Source organism: Pongo abelii, chromosome 8, assembly GCF_028885655.2.
Source record: "Pongo abelii isolate AG06213 chromosome 8, NHGRI_mPonAbe1-v2.0_pri, whole genome shotgun sequence".
NCBI classification, from domain to species: domain Eukaryota; kingdom Metazoa; phylum Chordata; class Mammalia; order Primates; family Hominidae; genus Pongo; species Pongo abelii.
In genome coordinates this window covers 132,148,315-132,165,770 of record NC_071993.2, presented here as the reverse complement: position 1 = coordinate 132,165,770, position 17,456 = coordinate 132,148,315, and the positions used below count along the sequence as shown (strand labels likewise).

The following is a 17,456-nucleotide window of genomic DNA, read 5'->3' as shown; positions in this document are numbered from 1 at the left end:
CAATTTCCTCCTTAAATATGAGTAATAATAGTAACTGTTCTATAAGCTTGTAAAGGATAAATGACTTAGTACTTGCAAATTACATGGACCAGTGCTTGGAGACGTAAGCACTTTGCCAATTTGCTGTCAGTGTGGTTGGTTATTTTCCCCCATCTCCCCAGTTTTGTTTTGTTTTTTAATTTTTTTTTTTTTTTTTTAAGACAAGATCTTGCTCTGTCGTCCAGGGTGAGTGCCAACACAGTTTACTGCAGCCTCGACGTCCTGGGCTCAAGCAGTCCTCCCACCACAGCCTCCCAAATAGCTGAGACTGCAGGCATACGCCACCATGCCCAGCTAATCTTTAAACTTTTGGTAGAGGTCGGGTCTCACTATGTTGCCCAGGCTGGTCTCAAACTCCTGGCCTCAAGTGATTCTTCCACCTTGGCCTCCCAAAGTGCTGGGATTACAGGTGTGAGCCACCGCGCTGGCCCTCCTCAGCCTTTTTTTTTTTTTAAACAACCATTATTATTCCATATTTTTTCTATGAAATCATTTATAAACATAAAATATCTTAAGTCTGTAATTCAGTTTATGATACATATTCTTTGCATTTCACTGTTTCATGTTTCTGCCAAATCCCATCCCCCCCAAACCCTTTTTTTTTTTTTGAGCCAGGGACTCTGTCACCCAGACTGTAGTGCAGTGACACGATCTCGGCTCACCGCAGCCTCTTCCTATTAAAGTGCTGGAATTATAGGTGTGAGCCACCATGCCTGGCCCCTATCCCTCTATTAAGTGCCTTTCAGCAATTCTGTTTTTAGAGGAAAATTCCTTTTTGCTTCTGCCTGCTCCCTTTACCACCCCCTGCCCATGAAAGGGAGAGTTACCTGTCCAGAGCAAGCGTAGCTTTGGCCGTGATCTTCAAGGACTATTGCATTGGACCTGACTGCTGGGGCCCCTTGGCCCCCAGGTTCCCACCAGTGGAGCAAACACGGAGGGTGCAGCCTAGTCGGAAGTGTTCCCAAGGACAGCATCAGTGTGCAGGCTTCCAGGGGAGGGGCATATGAAACTGAGCCAACAGAGGCCAAGATGAGAACCCTCCTGTGACGTGGTCCCACCCGTTAGGCCTTTCCCTTGGTCAGCTGGATTCCAAGTACTAGTAGTGTATGCTATGGAGCAGACATTTATTAAGTCCCTGCTGTGTGTCAAGGATTGAGCTAGGACTCTGCAGGAAATGCATGTGTAGTTCAGTCCTGGAAGCTGCCCAGCTTCCGCCTCCTGGAAGCATCCTTTTCTCCCCAGCTGCTCTCGCCTGCACATCTTACATTCTCTGGCTGGTCCTTCTGGGTGTGTTCAGCCACTTCGAGCTGTGCCTGCCTGATCTGCACACTTTGCAAATGTGTAGACTCAGAAAGAGAAACAGCCCAAACAGTGGCCAGAAACCATTCTTGGGAGGCTCTAGGTTGACAAAAGGGTCCTTTAATAGCTCCAGGTTGACTCCTCCCCTAGACACCTGTGCTCTCCCTAAGCCACACCGTGACTTCTGAAGTTCAACTGTCATCCAGTTTGGTCGGCTCTTTCACAAAATAATTTCACTGATTCTGTCAGGCATTTTCATTACTTTGATTTAAAGTTTTTGTGTCAACCTCTGGTACTTTAGAATCTCCAGATGTTGAAAAACAAAATCCCATTGGTAGTGTTTGTTTTCCTTTACACTTATGAAGAAAGCAACTTTTATTCTCGCCTAAAATTTATTGTCAAGAGCACGTCTTTTAAAGTAAAAAAATGTTTGCAGCATGTCATACGGCTCTGAAATACTATGTAGGTCGCAGCTTGTTTTGAGGTATAAGTGACAAATATACTTGTGAGAGATGTTATTCTTACCCTATTAAAGAAATTAGAACATGGCTTTTGTGTCTCTGATACTGATTTTATATCTTCGCAACCGACTTTGTGAATCCCAGCTAGAGTAAAAGACACACTTGATAGATGAAGAAAGTGAAATGGTTCTGTTTGGTATTTATCTCATCTTGATCTTTGGCTTGGAAGAACTGATAATGAAACTCTCTTTGGGAGGGCAGGGAGCTCGGGGGAGCTCAGGGGCATTTATCTCCCAACTAGGTCTCCGAATTTGGTGCAGTTCTTGAAGGTAGGTGGGTTTACACAGTGGTGGTAAGTGGGAAGTATGAAGGGTGTGATCTTCCCCCTCTCTGTATGCCCGTTAACAAAACTCAATTGTTAGGCGTTGAGTAGGGCTGTTGATTTCTAGCCAACGGAAACACTTACTGTGGAATTTCCAGGAGAGAGACATTTTCAGATGATGTGGACTCATTCCCTGCAGTTTAGAAGGTAATGAGCAATAATGATCAATCCTGAGGTTATCTGGGGTGATTTCAGCTTGTCCATTGCATTGATTGATAAATGGCATGCTCTGAGGCTGGTTGTGCTGTTTCGCCACAATTGAGTGACCAGCAGCATCAAAGAAAACCCTCAGTTTGCATGGCAGGTATCAGAAGTGTCTGCCTTGATGCCTCCTGTCATCGTTTGAGTGGTAAAGAGACATTCTTTGTATGTTTATAACTCTTGATTTGGGGTCATGGTTATCATCTGTACTAACTGCACAGGTCACCCCGCTCCCATCCCTTTTTCATTCTTTAGAACCCCCCACAGCGGTCCCCGCCCCTTGCCAGCGTCCCTCCACTATCCTGGTTCTGTCGTTACTCCTGCCGACTGACTGCAGTGCTGTTCCGTGAGCTTCCTGAATGACCTCGTACGGTATCCCCGACGCACAGTACGTACCAGTTACAGTTGTCTTGAGAGGATCTCCTGTGGCCTTTTGTCCCTTTTCAGTTTGGCTCTTGGTGGCTCCATAGGCTCTCAGGCATCCTGGACAGTTCTCCATGGGCTGGCGTGCTGGGTCAGATTCCAGGGCCAGATGTGAGCTGTGCCTTGACCATTCGAAGAGCTCACCGAAGGAGGTGGGAATGGAGGGTGCAGGAAGGTAAAGGTAACTTAGGCACCCGAGGCTGCTGAGCCCGGAGAAAAAGCACCTGTCCTTGGAGTATTGTCCCAGGAAATGGGGAGGCAGCCGGTTCCAGAGGGCAGAACTGGGTTGGGAGACAAGGAAGCACAGTTCTTGTAAATCGAGAAAATTCGTAAAGCCACATAAGCTGTCCACCAGTGAGAGAGAGCGTGTACATGCTGTGAGCTGCAGACAGGCCGCCTGGCCACAAGGCATGTCGTGGCATGCTGTGGGAGTTGGCGTTGAAGCATCCCAAAGACCTCTTGTGCTTAAACAAAGCTGAGTTATTCAGCACACTCCTAGATGTGGGGTCTGATTATTGGTCAAACTGAAGGACTCGAGAAAATGAGGACTAAGTGGGGGGATGAGAGACATGTGAGTGGGTGTTGGGCCAATAGAATGACAAAAGGAGCAAGCCCAGACTCTTTGGAAGACAGACCTTTGCCCCTCAGGGGGATTAGAGGAGTGTTTCCTGGCAGGTGTGGACATTCGTCCTCATGGATGTCTTCTTTATAATAACCTGCAGAGGACAGGCCCAGCGCATCATGCCACTGACCTTCACTGATGCTTCTGTACTTAAGAAGTAATGGCCCTTGGCTGGGCGCGGTGGCTCACACTTGTAATCCCAGCACTTTGGGAGCTGGAGGTGGGCGAATCACCTGAGGTCAGGAGTTCAAGACCAGCCTGGGCAACATGGCGAAACCCCGTCTCTACTAAAAATACAAAAATTAACCGGGCATAGTGGCAGGCGCCTATAATCCCAGGTACTCGGGAGGCTGAGACGGAAGAATCGCTTGAACCCAGGAGTTGGAAGTTGCAGGGAGCTGAGATCACACCACTGCACTCTAGCCTGGGTGACAGAACGAGACTCTGTCTCAAAAAAAAAAAAAAAAAAAAAAAGAAGTAATTGCCCAAATTTTCCTTTCAAGGTTGAAGTTAGGGCTGAAGAATCATGGCTGGTCCATGATCTCTTCAGACTCAGTCATCCATCTAGAGAGCGTGTGTGTGGGCGCGCGTGCGTGTCGTGGACTGTTCTTCAGGATCCACAGGTGCAGTGGCCGCGCTCCCACTGAACTTGTGTTCTAGAGGCGGAGCCCCCTCCCTGAGGGCCTGTGGTCTTGCTGGCTTTCTCAGTGTCGAGTGGAGGGTATGTTGTCTTAGTCTGCTTGGGCTACTATAACAAAATTCCATAAGCAGGTGGCTCATAGCAACAGAAATTTAATTCTCACAATTCTTGGGAAGTCCAAGACCAAGATGCCAGCAGATTCGGTGTCTGATGAGGGCCCACGTTCTGGTTCAGAGACGGTATGCTCTCACTATGTGGAAGGGTCAAATGAGATCTTTTTTTTTTTTTTTTTTTTTTTTTTTAAATAGGATTTTGCTCGATTGCCCGGGCTGGAGTGCAGTGGTGCGATCTCGGCTCACCGCAACCTCCACCTCCCAGGTTCAAGCGATTCTCCTGCCTCATCCTCCCGAGTAGCTGGGATTACAGCCGATTACCACCACGCTTGGCAAATTTTTGTATTTTCTCCTGCCTCAGTCTCCCGGGTAGCTGTGATTACAGGGATTGCTGGATCAAAGTTTACCACGCTCGACAAATTTTTGTATTTTTAGTAGAGACGAGGTTTCGCTGTGTTGGCCAGGCTGGTCTCGAACTCCTGACCTCAGATGATCCACTTACCTCGGCCTCCCAAAGTGCTAGGATCACAGGCATTAGCCACCGTGCCTTGGCCAAAAGAGCTCTTTCATCAGGCACTAATCCCGTTCGTGAGTGCTCCACCCTCATCTAATTACCCCACAAAGGCCTCACCCTCTAATACCATCACCTTGGGGATGAGGCTTTCAGCATAGGAATTTGCAGGGGACACAAACATTAAGACCAGACAGATACTTTGGACTGAGGGGACCCTTTGGTGGGAGCGCAGGTAGTGGTTCTCTGTGGGGAGGCTGAGATTGGCGTGGCAGGAGGAGGCCAGCCATGGGGCATCTGGGGAAAGGTCTCGAGGCCGAGGGGCTGTACCCAGGGCAGGAGCCAGTGCGGTTGTGGCCCTGTGAGCGCAGACCCGGATCTTGACCACGAAGGCACTGGGCATTGCTGGAGAGTTTCCAGACACTGGGCTAGGATCACATTTCAGTTTCCAGTGAGAATCCTCCTGGGTGTCTCTAGAAAATGGCTTAGAAGGGATAAGAGCAGAAACAAGGGGACCGTTTAAGTGAACTCGTATAGTAGCAGAGCTGTGCATTAAGATTACCCACACCCTAGCTGCGAAAGTCCCTGTTAATGCAAGGTGGCTGGTTTAAAGCTGACAGGACTAGATTTCCCCATGGAGTGATTTGCTGAAGGCTTTGGGGCTGGAAGTTCCAGTGCCCGCAGAAAACTTACTGTTGGAGGTTCTTCGCCCTCGTTTCTGAAGGAAAGCTCCCAGCTCTGCCTGGAGCCTGGGATGGAAATTGTCTCTGGTTAATAGGATCTTTAAGACAGCTAAATCCTGCACTAAAGACTTGATGCAACTGCTGTTGCACACGGAGGTGGCTCCCCTGCCATATGCCCGCAGAGCTTTCTTTCATTGTCATTACAGAGAGTCAGACGTGTGTACAGGAAGGAGACGGGATCCTGCCGTAATGACTTTGTCTTCACCATCTTTTCTCAGCTGCTTAAATTGCTGTCAGGGCAGCGTAGGAATCTTAAAGGAGGGAGTTTTCTCTCATATAATTATGCTGTTAGTAAAAATGTTGGCGGCTTTTCTCTACTTTTCCCCTTAGCCACCAAAATAAAACTCTTTATCTTGGAACTCGGCAGCTGTTTGCAATCCGCCTCATTTCTCCTGCTGATGTATTGATGTCGCAGCTTGGGTGATGGGTGGTGACGTGAGGGTTGAAGGTAATTTCTGTCGCGGTCACATGGTCATGAGCCAAGACCTGGAGTGCTGGAGGTGCGCCAGGTCGGGTCATCTTTGGGTTTTGTCCAGTGAGCTGTTGCTAAGGAGAGGGCTTTGTTTGCCTAGAGCTGGGGGAAATGTTCAAGGGCAAGCACACATTGGCAGAGATCTGCTGACGTGGCGACGGCAGAACTCATGGCCGTGTGTCAAGCCTGGGCAGTAACAGGTGGCGAAGGCCAAACCTTTAGGGGCAGACTTGGGGCAGCAGTGGAGACGTGTTTTGGGGATCTCGAGGCGCCTTGGTGGGAAAAAGTGCTGGTGGGTCAGGAAGGCGGGGGTGCTGGGACACTGCTGCTGCTTGGGTGGGGTCAGGACCTGCTACGCAGATACCAGATCCACCCTCTGCCAGGGGACACAGAACGGGCAGGGAGAGTGGCTGTGCTTCTGAGTGCTTCACTGGTCTGGAAACCCGTGTTTTAACTGGGGCTGCCCCCAGGCCCCTGAGACTGAGGTGGTGTGAACCTCAGGGCTGGGGAAGTGGCTTCCAGGGGACCACCTCCTCACGCCCTCCCTTCCCAGAGAGGATGGGGAAGGTTGGGCGGGAGCCTCCGGACCGGTAGGGACTCCACCTAGAGGCCAGCCCCTCCTGGGGTAGGCACAGAGGCCTCCAGAGCACCTCCCTCTGAGTCACATTCCTTCTAATTTAGTCACCTTTCCTTCCACGGGGCTGCTGTTGGCTTGAAATAGAAGGATGACTGGACCATTCTCCCTGCAGCTTCTCTCCTGAGATGCTCCCCAAGCCCCTCAAGGCAGCCTTCGTGATGCGCACTTCTAAACAGCAGCCGGCTGGGCTCACAGTTTCTCACACCTGTAATCCCACGACTTTGGGAGGCCAAGGCAGGAGGATTGCTTGAGCTCAGAAGTTCAAGACCAGCATGGGCAACATACATAACATCTCTACAAAAAATAAAATAACATAGTGGGCTCTCTTCTCTACAAAAAATCAAAAAACATAGCTGGGGCCAGGCGCCGTGGCTCACACCTGTAATCCCAGCACTTTGGGAGGCCAAGGCGGGCAGATCATTTGAGGTTAGGCGTTCTAGACCAGCCTGGCCAACGTAGTGAAACCTCATCTCTACTAAAGAATACAAAAATCAGCTGGGTGTGGTGGCGCACGCCTCTAATCCCAGCTACTCGGGAAGCTGAGGCAGGAAAAATGCTTAAGCCAGGGGACAGAGGTTGCAGTGAGCCCAGATCGCGCCACTGCACTGCAGCTGGATGACAGAGCAAGACTCCGTCTCAAAAAACAAAACAAAAAAAACTTTAGCTGGGTGTGATGGTGCGTGCCTACAGTCACAGCTACTTGAGAAGCTGACGTGGCAGGACGGCTGGAGCCCAGGAGGTCAAGACTGCACTCCAGCCTGGGAGGCAGAGCGAGATCCTGCCTTAAAAAAACAAACAAACAACAGCAAGTGCATCCTGGGTGCTTGTTCGGACTAAGATGCGAACAGAGGGCTTTGCGTTATGGTCTTTGATCCTGGCGGCATTTTCATTAGGCTAGATGGTCACGGTAATGTAGTATCTTTTCCTTTTTTGTAGACGAGGCGACTGAGTCTCAGAGGGCGGTATCCTTGCCCAGGTCGGGGGTCTGCACATGGCTGTCAGTGTTGTGTCCTCGGACAGCCCTGTCCTGGGAACTCAGAGGCTCAGCAGTGGTGCCTGTGGAATGGGCATCTGTTTTCACCGAGTAGTTGACCCCATCTGGCACGACAGGGAGACTCTTTTTTATCCAGAAGCCAAATCAAGAGAGGCTTTTCTGAGTGACTTGGCTGTGCTTTTTTCCAGCTTTGGAAAGTATGTTGAGAATACGTGCTGGCCCTGGTGGTCTTATGTTGTTGCTGTCAGATGTAAACTTGCGACGTGAAGGCAGAATTTAAGTCTAGCTTTATTTAGTCCAACACGTGTTCTGCAGCAGCCGCTGGCTGCAGAGCCAAGGGGATAACCATCCCCTCCCGGTACTTGCAGTCTGGTGGGGACCACCCCCCACCCCACCTCCTGCAGAGAGATGGACCTTGTGCTGGCTCAGAGGGAGAGGGCACTTCAGTCTTGCTTGGTGTGCTCTGGGAAACCCTCTCCTGGAGCATTGGCTTCTGAGCCGAATTTTCTGGAGTAGAAGGTAATGCCGAGGCCTGCTGGACATACATCCTATGAAAATTCTCAGAAAGGCTGTGTGCAGGGGCTCACGCCTGTAATCCCAGCACTTCAGGAGGCCGAGGCGGGCAGATCATTTGAGGTCTGGCATTGGAGACCACCCTGGCCAACATGGTGAAACCCCATCTCTACTAAAAATACAAAAAGTTAGCCGGGTGTGGTGGCATGCACCTGTGGTCCCAGCTACTCAGGAGGCTAAGGCACGAAAATTGCTTGATCCCACGAGGCGGAGGTTGCAATGAGCCGAGATCATACCACTGCACTCCAGCCTGGGCGACAGAGCGAGACTCTGTTTCAAAAAAAAAAAAGGAAAGCTGGCAGAAGAATGATCATGGATATGGATACAGTGTGCAAACGCGACTTGTGCAGCCACCATACTCTCCTCATGGGGGAGTAAAAGTTAGCTGGAAATGATACCTGAGGCAAGAGGCCTATTAAATCTTATTAAGAATTGATTTTAGTGGGAAGTACAAGTTCACTACATAAAGCAGGAGCTTTTTGGGGAAGTTACTGAGTTTTCTGTCTTCTCCAGAGAGAGGCCAGAAGGGCAGCATCTCCAAGGTGAATCTGCCTATTGGTTGTAAGGAGCATGGACAAGGACTTAAGAGGCAGCCCATCTGGCCACATCTCCAAGGCGAGGCTGTCCATTGGCTGGAAGGAGCATGGATGGGGATTTTGAAGACAGTGTGGCCCGGAGCTGGCCTGCAGAGACAGGCTGCCTGGAGGGAGGAGGGCAGCCCCCAGCTCCGGCGTGGCCAGCCCCAACCATGGGCCATCAGGGAGGGCATGCCACGCTTTGTGACCTTCAGGTCTGTTCCCTTGCCCACGGGCTGGTTCTGGCTGGTTTCTGGACTGTACTGTGGCTGTGTAGAATTGTCTGGCACACAGCAGCAGGTACAGAGCCTGCCCCTGGGCAGCGCTGACCATGCTGGCCTGGGCTTCGGATACTTGAGCCTGGGTGGAGACGGGGTGGGTTCTCGGTGGCCACTTCCTCTGCAACAGCCGCCAGCAGAGACAGGAGGAGGCCTGGGACCTCGCCCTGCCTGACCCGCCGGAAGCCCCTGACATGCTGTGACTCTTACTTTATTTTTGATAGTTTACCTTTAAGAGTAATGAAATCACATTGCAAAAATTTGGGTTCTCTGGGAAAATATCAGTCAGTCTTGATTCTAAAACTTGAACACAATCACTGTGGCCATTCATGTCTATTTTTCCCCCCTTTAACTTTTTCTTTTGACATAATTACAGGCTTACAGAAGAGTTGTAAGAATGGAACAAAGAATTTCTAATTACCCTTTACCTAGCCTCTCCAAATGACATTTTACCACATTTGCTTGTTTTTCTCTCATACACGGAAACACACGCACAGAGTATATAATTTTCAGATCCCTCTGAGATATTTGCAAATATATAAGGCTAAAAAGTATTTAGGGATGGAGGAGTTAATTTTTCCTAAACACAGCACACATTCTTTCACATAAGACAAGTATCAAAGTCAGGAAATTAACACTGATAATCATATCTAATATTCGGATCTTACTGATTTTGCCAGTAGTCCCAATAAGGGCCTTTATAGCAAAAGAAACTTCGGATTCTATGTTGCCTCTGGTTTCCTTGTCTGTTTAGTCATGTTTAATCTGGAACCGTTTTTTTGTACGTTTCTTTAATCTGGAACCATTTCTTTGTCCTCCTTTGTACCATGACATTGGTGTTTTTGAAGAGAGCAGATGAGTCGTTTTGTAGAGTGGCCCTCAGTTCAGTTTGTCCTGTGTTTTTTCCTGATTCGAGTTGGGCACTTTGGGCAGGAATGCTCAGGAACCACTGTTGTCAGCACAGTGGATTAGGAGGGCACATCATGTGAATTTATCTTATTATTGGTGGGGTTAACTTTGATCACTTGGCTAAGATCGTGTCCGTCTTTCTCCACTGTAAAGCTATTATCTCAATCTCCTTTTTTTTTTTTTTTTTTTTTTTTTAAGTCCTGTACATGATTTTGTGTATCTTAACGTACCAGGTCTGGCCATGGGATGTGGGAGGCAGCGCTGAGTGTCCTTAATTTGTGGAGGTGACACATGTGCCCTTGCCTCCACTGAATGTTAAGAGTGCACTTCTGTGACCCTGAGTTGAGTTCAGAGACTCCTGTCAGGTCAGAAGAGCTCCTGCTATTGACCTGCGGGGCACAGCTTGAGACCTAAGTCTGGCCCTTCCAGATGGGCCATGGCTAAGGTTCCCTCATTCAATAAATAATTGATGACTTCAGCTGCTGTATGCATGGATTTCTTGCGTGACTATTTTTCCCCCTTTTTAAATTTCTTATGTGCATCTGGAGACCCTTTGGCAGTGGGGCCTGGAGCTCCTTTTAGAAAAGATCCATAGGAGATTGTGCTTCCAATGATGACAGCCAAGATGGCACAGATGGCAGACCTCTCATGCTAGGGGTGTTGTCAGGTCAACAGCGCTCAATCCCCGTTGTTCCAGAATGGCCAGAGGACAGTGACCAGGGGCAGAGAAGGGTGCACTCTCATGGCCCAGCCCCTCACGTAGCCCACCTGCCCTGGGCTGGGTGCACTGGTGGCTACCACTGCTTGGTAAGAGGTACAGGTGACAGATGTCTTGGTTGAGGGTGTGGGTGTGTGTTTTTTTTTTTTTTTTTTACCCCTAATCCGAGGAAACTGGGTGTATTTCTCTTTGTGAGTTTTGACTGCTGTTCCCCTAAGTCGAATTATATGGAAGCATGATTTATCTTCTCCAAAAAATATGGGCCCCTCAGTGAAGTTAAACAGAGTATAAAATGCCTTCATGGTAGTTAAATTTATACTCTGTTAAAATGATTTGTGCACTTTGCAGTAAGCTGTGATATTAAGTGCATAAATATACAGCGGAGTTAACTTGGAGGAACGTTTTATTTGACAAGATCACTTAAATGCTCAGGTACAGTATCGAAACCATTTAGCATGGTTACCAGGAATGGAGGGTGAGCCGACTCTGTTTAAAATCTGCAGAAAGCATTCAGAATCCAAAGGAAAGCTTGTAAGTAAGTACTTCTCCATGGAGTGCTTAATCGTGGAAGTGGTTTTCATCACAGGAGAGAGGATTGCAATTTCTAAATCAGTCTCCCTGCGTCATGTGAGAAAATGCCTTGTAAATAAACTCTCCATTGGAATAGTCACTTGTCCTAAGTGTGGAACTGATTCTATTCAAATTAGCAACCATTATAGATATTTTGGTCTTCTATGGTCAATGACAATACATTTTCCTGTGGGAATAGGTTATTTAGTCCATATTGGGACATTACAGGAGAATTAATAATTAATGACATGCTAGTGCACAGCCCGCCCTTCTGTTTTTGTAGCCAAGGCTTGATTGGATTTTCTGTATATATAATGGGCTGTTTCAAAATGGTCTTGCCTCATTGTTTCTTCATATCTTATTGAAACCAACCCACTGTTGATCTCAATCTGTGTAAGGAGAACCTGCGGAGTATGGCATTCTCAGGACTGAATGCCTAGATTTTAAGTTTGGAAGGAGATCCAACCGGGCAGATGAATTGACCAGTGGTGAATATTTTGTAGCATTTTCCTCCCTGGAGAGGAATGCCGCCACCGCTGGGAACTGTGGACTGGCATGTGAGCCAGTAGCTGTGAAAGGCTCTGTGCCCCGTGTCCTCCAAGTACGTTAGAGCAGGAGCCTCACACATGGTGGAGCCGGGTGATATCCCGGGCAGGCTCCCGAAAGCTCCTGGTGGCCCATCAAGGGCTGGTTTTTCCACTTTTTTTTTTTTTGAGACAAGGTCTCACTCTGTCACCCAGGCAGGAGTGCAGTGGCATGATCTCAACTCATTGCAACCTCTGCCTCCTGGGTTCAAGCAATTCTCGTGCCTTAGCCTCCAGAGTAGCTGGGATTACACGCGCTCATCACCATGCCCGGCTCTTTTTTTTTTTTTTTTTGTATTTTTAGTAGAGACAGGGTTTCACCATGCTGGCCAGACTGGTCTTGAACTCCTGACCCGAAAATGATCTGCCCACCTCAGCTTCCCAGAATGCTGAGATTACAGGCATGAGCCACCGTGCCAGGCCTGGTTTTTCCAAATTTTTTGATTGGTCTAGAATTTGTAATGAGTGGTAGGAAAACACAGCAGGAAAAAGAAAGAACATTATTATTGGTAAGGGTCAGATTAAGCCCTTGGCGAGAGTCATGAGTCCCTAGAGGTATCTGAAGACGTCCTCCTGGCTTTGGCCATCTCTACATGATCCGGTGCTTGCTCCGCCTCCAGAGCTGTCCCCAACCATCGCAGCTTGGCTTGTCTGTGACCTCGTGTCAACTCAAAACAGCACTTTCCCCCCGACACTTTGAAGTCAACCCTAGTAGAATTTGTCAGGAAATGGCCAATGTGCGTTGGGTTTAAAAAAAAAAAAAAAAAAAGGCTGTGGAAGTAGAACAATCTTGGGGTGGCCACAGAACAGGCAGTTTGGGGTGACAAAGTGGCTTCGTAGTCAATAATAATTGATAAGACCTTGTTTCTGGCAGGCTGTAGACAAAAATAATCTTCTTGGACCTATCTTCACGTAGGAAATACATCTTAGAAGCTCCCTCCTCTGTTGATCTCAATGCCCAAGCCCCCGTCCTCCCATGAGAAAGGTTTTTGTTTTTTTTGTTTTTTTGGTTTTTTTTTGAGACGGAGTCTCGCTCTGTCGCCCAGGCTGGAGTGCAGTGGCGTGATCTCGGTTCACTGCAAGCTCCGCCTCCCAGGTTCACGCCATTCTCCTGCCTCAGCCTCCCGAGTAACTGGGACTACAGGCACCTGCCACCACACCCGGCTGATTTTTTGTATTTTTAGTAGAGACGGGGTTTCACCGTGTTAGCCAGGATGGTCTCGATCTCCTGACCTCGTGATCTGCCCATCTCGGCCTCCCAAAGTGCTGGGATTACAGGCGTGAGCCACCGCGCCTGGCCTGGGAAAGGTTCTTATGGGAATTGTGATGATGAGGTCAGAGCAGCCCCTAACCACCCCCCATCAGCACCACCCAGGGCTGAATCTGAAGTCAGACTTGGCTGCTTAAGCCACAACCTAAGATAACTTTGAATACCAGGTGCCGAAATCGCAGAACAGACTCCAAATGGTGGCCCCTTTTGGACTAAATGAGAGGTGAGCTGAGGTTGAACACGGGAGGCAGAGGGCCGGGGGCCCCGTGGGCATCAGCTGGGGTGGGCATCACCACGGTGCCCCCAGCTTTTTCATGGGTGGTTTCTTCAGCTGACCTGGGTTTTCAGGGTTCTTCTAGGCAGGCTCCCAGTTGTTTGTCTCAGAGAGCCCTTTTTGTTGGTCATCCCAACTCCAGAACTTTCCAGAATGTACTGTTGGATGCAGCTTTATTCTTTGATCCCTTCAAAAAATGAACCACACCGATTGCTATTGGCTGCCAGGCCTGGTGAGGGGGTGAGTGAGCCCTTTCTGCGAGCCCGGGGAGTTTGGAGCCAGATGGGGGCTTCTTCCTTCCCCGTCTCCAGTCCTGTTGCTCTAAGAACACAGATAAGGGAGTCACTCCATCCCCAACAGGTGCCGCCTTATCCCTGCTGACGTCAGAAACCAACTCTCCCCAGCTCACACATGCTAGAAACGCTGAATGTGTCTTATACCCTGCATCTCATTACATGTGTCTTGAAAATGTGGCTTTTCTTTATGTATATAAACCTACATTCACAGCTCTGCACAATCAGTGGCTTGTTTTCCGCTTACAATAGCGACATTTTGGTGGTAGCGGTGCCTGACACGCATTTCATTTTTATTTAACTTATAAAACCTTGGGGTGAGTGCTTCTGGACACACGAAAGCTTTCATGGAGTGCAAGAGCGGTGAATTTTTTCTCTTTTCAAAATGGAGGCGTGGCGCATCTGGACACACACATCAGTTGGCCTGACCTGTGCGTTCACTACAGGAAGTAAAAGTTTGGATGACATCACTGCAGGGTTATTTCTTATTGTAATTAATGGACTAGCAGGAAGTAGCGAGACAGATGATTCTTGGCAGAAATGACCATTTAAAGGGGGAAGGATGAAGAGGGTCTGGGAAGGAAGAAACCTTTCTGGACATTTAAACTCTCCAGGGATGAAATAGGGAAATACGTAGACAGTGCACAAGGAACGAGCCGTCTCTTGCCAGAGTGGATATAAAATTGTTAACCCCTGCTACAACTCAGTTTCTGTTTTTCTCTCTGCCTTCTCAGAACAACGCCAACCTGACTGGCACTGGGTTTTGTCTGGTCCTTTTGTGCCAAATGTGTCTTCCATGTCAGGTCGGTGGCAGGAGAACTTGGAAAGTGAAGTCTGTGCTGCGTGGAGAGGTGCTGCCTCTCAAGTCCCAGGTGCTCTTTTGTGTGAGTGGAAGGAGCTGGAAGGAGTGTGGGGCTGTGATGAAAGAACGGAGGTGGCCGAGTTCCTGGGGAAAGAGCTGAGTGGTGACAGTGGTCCTGGACAGAACTGAACCCAGAGGAGATCTTCTGGACCCAGAGGAGATCTTGACCCTCCTTGAGGTTGAGCCTCCCATGGTGTGTAGGGGCCAGAGCTGACTGGACGATGGCCATGCTCCCAAAGTGGTCGAGCTGGGGCTGGCCCCAGCTGCTGCCTGGACCAGCCTTCCAGGGCCAGTGCCACACCCCAGCCCACCTGAGTGGAGTTGGCAGGGTTGGAGCCTTAAGCCACGTTTGCTCAGGGTCGTCTTCTGTGGCCCAGAGGTGGGTGCAGCCTGTGGTGTTAAGGGATGATAGCGGGGTAATGGGGGTCTGGAGCTTGGGAAAAGAAAGGATAGAGGAGGCTCCTCATGGGAGGGAGGGAGGGAGGGGGTAGTTCACTTCTGTGTATGGTTCTATTGTGTGATGATAGCACAGATTATACACCCATTCTGTTTGTGGTCATTTGGGATTTGTAGCTTTGAGCTGTTAGGGATGCTGCTGCCATGATCATGTCAGTTGGTGCACATGTGCTACACACATGTCTGTTGAGCACATACCTAGAAGAAGATTGCTGGTCCATTGGGATGCACATGCTCAGCTTTGGTAGAAACCGCCTGGTGGTTTTCTAGAAGAGTTGTACCAATTTCCACTCCTGCCAGCTGCGCTTGAGAGTTCTGTTCCACAGCTTTGGCAATTCTTAGCATTATCCTCTGCATTTGGCAATTCTGGTGCATTTGTAGTAGAACCTCAGCACATTTTAATCTGTATTTTCCTGGTGCATATTAGATACCTTTTCATTGGCTATCTGGGTATTCTCTTAAGTTCTTGTCAAGTCTTTTGCCTGTTCTAAAAATTGCTGTGTCTGGATTTTTTTCTTACCGTGTCTTCGTCCATTTTATGCTGCTGTAACGGAATACCACAGAAGGAGTAATCTATAATGAACAGAAATTGGCTTGCAGTTTTTGAGGTTGGGAAGTCCAAGATCACAAGGTTGGCATCTGGCGAGGGTCTTCTTGCTGCGTCATTCCCTGGCCAAGGGGCAAAGAGAGAGGAGAAAGAGAAAAGGGAATAAAATTCACCTTTTTATAAGGAACCCACTCGCACGATAACAGCATTTGTTCATTAATGGGGGTGGAGCCTCATGGCCTAATCACCTCATTAACGCCCCACCTCCCAGAATGATGGGGGATTAAGTTTCCAGCATACTCTTTTTGGGGGCCATATGCGAACTGTGGTATACTGGAACTGTAGAAATTCTTGATATATTCTAGATGGAAGACCATTGTTGCATATTTTTACTGAAATATGTTCTCACTTTGTATTGTCACTCTATAATCTTTTTGATGAGCAGAAGCTTTTTATGATGGCTAGTCATAGATTTTATGGTTAGTGCATTTGTGTCTTAGATCATTGTTGTCTACCCAAGATCCTTAGGACGTTCTCCTTTTTTCCTTTTAAAAGTTTGGTTTACTTTATTGAGTCTGCCTGGCGTCAGTTAGGAGTCCAGGTTCCCACCTATTATTGTTTTCTCGGCTCCGCCTGTGGAAGTCGTGGTCAAGGTAGGACTCATGGTTCCACAGGTGGCTCCAGTGTCGCTGTGCCATTGAGCTGCCATCTCAGCTCATTGTACCTCTCTGCCAGGTTAAACCTGTAGCTGATGAGGAAAAGCCCTGAGTGATGTGTCGGGTCCAAGTTGTTGAGAAGGACCAAGTACTACACAGAGTGCTTCAAGGTGAGAAAGAAGTTACTGGAGAACAACACTGAATACATGCTGTGCACTCTGAAATGTACACCCAGTCACATTTACTTCAATGTAAAAAGGACAGTGTTCGCCGGGCGCTGTGGCTCACGCCTGTAACCCAGCACTTTGGGAGGCCGAGGCGGGCAGATCACCTGAGGTCAGGAGTTTGAGACCAGCCATGGTGAAACCCCGTCTCTACCAAAAATACAAAAATTGCTGGGTGTGATGGCGGGCGCCTGTGATCCCAGCTACTCAGGAGGCTGAGGCAGGAGAATCGCTTGAACCCAGGAGGCAGAGGTTGCAGTGAGCAGAGAATGCACCACTGCACTCCAGCCTGGGTGAAAAGTGCGAAACTCTGTCTCAAAAAAAAAAAAAAGAAAGAAAGAAAAAAAGACAGTGTTCACTGCAGAGGGTGCATCCCAGCTAGGTCTTCATGGTGTACCAGACAGGTCATTGCCTACAGCCAATTGTCTGCAGGGGATCCTTGTTGCCCTGAGCTATATTGTTACATTCTTCCTTAGGTTCACTATATTCTCTGAGACCTTCATGTAGCTGCTGCTTTCAGGAGGCTTTGCCTTGAGGGACTGATTATCATATTCGGAGACGGGGAATGCTGCTGGTATCTAGAGGATAGAGGCCAGGCTTATGAACATACCACAGTGCACAGGAAGGCCCCCCACCACAAATAATTGTTAAGCCTAAAATACCAACAGTGCTGAGGGGAGAGAGAGACAGCTGAACATGTACTGAGAACATCCCCAGCACTCTGTGGCGCTGGGTGGGTTTGAAGATCAGGGTTCACGGTTTCCACCTCGGGGCTGTGGGAGTAAGAACACACCCTCCTGGGAAAGATGACATCAGATAGCCTCCAACCAGCACCAGACCCCGGTTGGGAGGAGTCTTCCCTCTCATATGTCGCCATGTCCGGACCCTTTCCGGAGGGCAGCACGCAGAGATGCTGGCCATTTTATGTGTCCAGTCCTGGTGAACTTCACTATGTTCTAAGAGAAATTTAGTTGTATCTTTCTTCTTGGTAAAACTTAGCTGCTATAGCCATAACAGTTTGTATAAATGCCTATGTGAATCAAGGCAGTTGACTTGCCACCTGAAAATTGTTTGCCACGTACAAATCAGTTTCCAATTTTATTGACATGTTTATCTTATTTTAAAAAATA

General features: G+C 48.6%; 1 protein-coding gene across 22 annotated transcripts in view; it reads left to right on the top strand.

The window, feature by feature from the left end:
* Positions 1-17,456, top strand: part of CTBP2 (C-terminal binding protein 2) — a 173,530-nt gene that overhangs the window by 70,414 nt on the left and 85,660 nt on the right. For 3 of the 22 annotated variants that reach the window (XM_063727804.1, XM_054523022.2, XM_063727810.1), the window contains one exon: positions 2,638-2,770. The exons of the other annotated variants lie outside the window; for them this stretch is intronic. The gene's annotated coding sequence lies outside the window, so the exon portion shown is untranslated. The remainder of the gene's footprint in view (positions 1-2,637; positions 2,771-17,456) is intronic. 22 annotated transcript variants of the gene reach the window in all.